The 3,647-nt window shown below is 46.7% G+C and overlaps 2 non-coding genes across 2 annotated transcripts; both read left to right on the forward strand.

Annotated features, from left to right (window-relative positions):
- The first annotated feature begins 2,510 nt into the window (after window positions 1-2,510).
- LOC134899185 (U1 spliceosomal RNA) lies at window positions 2,511-2,674 on the forward strand. The gene has a single exon (XR_010172866.1). It is a non-coding gene; the product is annotated as a U1 spliceosomal RNA (small nuclear RNA).
- A 152-nt stretch (window positions 2,675-2,826) lies between these two features.
- LOC134899301 (U1 spliceosomal RNA) lies at window positions 2,827-2,989 on the forward strand. Its single transcript, XR_010172980.1, has one exon. It is a non-coding gene; the product is annotated as a U1 spliceosomal RNA (small nuclear RNA).
- The last annotated feature ends 658 nt before the right edge of the window (window positions 2,990-3,647 follow it).

Raw genomic sequence — 3,647 nt, forward strand, 5'->3', positions numbered from 1 at the left:
ACCAAAAGGTTGGTGGTTCAATCCCACCCAGGGACGTAATTGACCTTGTGATCAGATTTTCCAGCGTGTTTTGTTTGCGCCTTTGCAAATGTCTTACATCGACAAACTTATTTAGTACTATTTTGCAAATAGGGTTAAATTGTTGCAACATTGTGTTCCCTAATTGCTTGATTTTTTAAATGCAACAATTGATAAAGACACCTGATAACTGCTCTGTGGAGTCTTATTTTGCGTCTACTTCTTATCTACATTTAATTCCCTACCTCTAATCAAGGCATTTTTAAATGCTGGGGTCTGCCAGGACGTGAGGCCTACCTAGACTTTAGATCTGAATTTGAATGTACTTGTGAACTAACTTAATTTCCTACTTCTAAATTCATTCCTAAATTCACTACTTACATGAATCCTGTAGTTGGGCATTTTGGGACTTCGATTGTGGGCATTGTTTTGTGTCCAGACCAGCAGCAGGTGGTGTGCATTTGCTGGAAAGGCATCGAAGACCTCCGATATGCTGCATCTCCTGATGTGTGTCTACCTCAAGTGACTGTCAGCAAATGCCTGCTAGATACCCCATTCCAAGCTGATTGTGACATCACGGAACATGCATCATAGAACAGGCATGCTAGAACATGGGTCTTCAACCTGCAACCCTCCAGCTGCTGTGGAACTACACATCCCAGCATGCCCTGCCTCAGTTTTAGCATACCTTAATAGCAAAACTGTGGCAGGGCATGCTGGGATGTGTAGTTTCACAGCAGCTGGAGGGCCACAGGATGAAGACCCATGTGCTAGAGCCAAGCCGCAGGTACATTGAATGCTAGCAAGCTGAATGTTTAAATCCTTTTTGTTCCGCAGCATTCCAATGCGGAAGATTCCATGGAACCAGAGATTATTCCATTGAGAAGGACATGCTGCCTGGATGACTGCACTGTGCAAATTAAGTCACGGAGCCAGTTGGCTTGTGGGTGGCTCTGGTGACTGGGTGGTTGGGTGGGCGGTGTGTCGGAGGTGGAGCACATGCAAATGAATGTGTATCATCCAGCTAGTGAGAGTGAAAACTCATGCAGGAGTGTGCCTGCTTGTCAGTGGGTTATGCACCTTGCCAGACGTCAAATCTACATGGAGCAGCTGGAGGGGACAAGAGCAGGTTTGCAAAATATAGATAGAAGAGCATATATGCTGGCACATTCTCCATGATTGTGTCAGCTTATGTTTTGGTGCACTGCACTTTCCTCCACTAAGTTTTAGCTATTTTGGTTAAACGCAAGTGTAGTTGCTTCTCGCCCTTTTGGCTGTGATCTTGTATCGTGGTTGAAGAGTCTGCTGGAGGGATTGTTTTCTTCATTGGCGAGAGACTGAAGATATTCCAGGATGGAAGGCTTGGGAACACTATCCGTTTTTAAGTTGTGGAAGAGTTGAAAGACCGGATTGGACTACATTCTATAGTAAAGGATATCTTTGTATTTATTGATCCTCCCTTTATATGTGTCTGTCTTTCAATAAAGCTTCGGGCTTGTGATTCCCTCACCCTCTTACACTCCACACCCATAGCCTTATTAACTGTTGTATTATTGTATTCCATTGAGAAGGACATGCTGCCTGGATGACTACACTGTGCAAATTAAATCACGGAGCCAGTTGGCTTGTGGGTGGCTCTGGTCACTGGGTGGTTGGGTGGGTGGTGTGTCGGAGGTGGAGCACATGCAAATGATTGTGTATCATCCAGCTAGTGAGAGAGAAAACTCATGCAGGAGTGTGCCTGCTTGTCAGTGGGTTATGCACCTTTCCAGACGTCAAATCTACATGGAGCAGCTGGAGAGGACAAGAGCAGGTTTGCAAAATATAGACAGAAGAGCTCTCCAGCCTAGTTTGCTGTCTGTTTCCACTTCTCTTTTCTTGAGCCGCTCCCTTCTATGCCCTTGCGCACTATCCTGACTTCTCCCATCTGCTTACATTGTGCCTTCCAACGCACAATGCGAACTACAGGTAGTGCTGCAGGGCCCACACCCTTTTACTTGCCATACAGAGCAGCTCTGGAGCTGTTACAGTGCCCAGCTTCTGCAAGAAATCAGCTTGAATGCTTCAGGGGCTGGGGCATAGCCAACATGAGCCCCACACCGAAGGAGGGTGGAGGTGTTTAATGCGAACTAGGGGTCATCCAAGCGCCACAAAAGGCCGCCATGCCCTGCATGCCCCTTTTCTCTTTTCATATGCAGACGAGGGTTGAAGCCAACTTTGGACCCACTGCTTGGATGACATCACCATATGCAAATCCATCTGCTGCAGGCCTTCCCCCAGGAATGCTTGCACTAGTTGTTGCATTTGGTTTGTTGTTTGGGGGTGCTTCAGTATTAGGCAGCCTTCTGCCCTCCCATGTTCATCTGAAAATATGTGTTCTCCCTGCAGTTGTTGTCCCCAGATGAGAGTTCCCTTGTGCTGCCTCAGTTGAATCTTCTTTACTTGACAGAGATGTGCCTGAGCAGCGGCCCTCCCTAGCCCTATCCCAAATCATACTTATTTTGCATAGGAGATATCATGGTAATGAAGACTGTTATCCCAGGGTGAGGTTCATTCATTGCATTCTGGGTATGCTGACCCCTGTGATTTCCCCAAATGTGGGAAACTCGACTTCATTATTTGTGGTAGTGGGGGACTGTGTTTGTGCTTTCCTCTGGTCAGCTCTGGTAAAAGTCAGATTTATTTGTCTCAGATCTTCCTCTAGCCTTGTTCTTCTTTCGAGAGTTCCCTTGTGCTGACTCAGTTGGATCTCCTTCACTTGACAGGGAAGTGCCCGAGCAGCGACCCTACCCAGCTCTAGCCCAACTCCTACTTACCTGCCAGGTGAGATACTATGATCATGAAGGTGCTTCTCCCAGGGCAAGGCTCACCCATTGCACTCTGGGTGTGCTGCTCTTGCGATTTCCCCAAATGTGGGAAACTTGACTGCATAATTTGTGTTTCCCCTGGTCGGCTCTCGTATAATTCAGATCTCTTTGTCTCAGGTCTCTCTCCAGCCTAGTTTGCTGTCTGTTTCCACTTCTCTTTTCTTGAGCCGCTCCCTTCTATGCCCTTGTGCACTATCCCAGGATAATTATTGTAGCTGGTCTGCGGGTAACAGCTCTCAGATCCACTTCTAGAAAAAATGCAACAATGTAATTTGAGTGACAAACTGCAGAGATGAACCCTTTCTGTGACTGCTGCACAGGGATCACACAAACTCTATTCATAGGGCTGACTTCACTTAGGGGAGATGTTCTCGCCCCGCAAAGAAGTGCGAGTATATACCGCACTTACGGTACCATTGGATTTACAGATATTTTCTTGCAATACACTATGGGGGTCATTCTGAGTTGATTGCTCGCTAGCAGTTTTTAGCAGCCTTAAAACGGTGGAGTTAACATATCTCACGTGGAAGGTGGTCATGTTATTAGCCTTGGCTTCGGCTAGGCGAGTGTCGGAATTAGCGGCTTTGTCACATAAAAGCCCATATTTGGTGTTCCATGTGGATAGAGCGGAATTGCGGACCCATCCTCAATTCCTACCAAAAGTGGTCTCATCTTTTCATATGAACCAACCTATTGTGGTGCCTTTGGCTACGCGTGACTTGGAGGATTCCGAGTTACTTGATGTGGTCAGGGCTTTGAAAA

Source organism: Pseudophryne corroboree, chromosome 3, assembly GCF_028390025.1.
Source record: "Pseudophryne corroboree isolate aPseCor3 chromosome 3, aPseCor3.hap2, whole genome shotgun sequence".
Taxonomy (NCBI): domain Eukaryota; kingdom Metazoa; phylum Chordata; class Amphibia; order Anura; family Myobatrachidae; genus Pseudophryne; species Pseudophryne corroboree.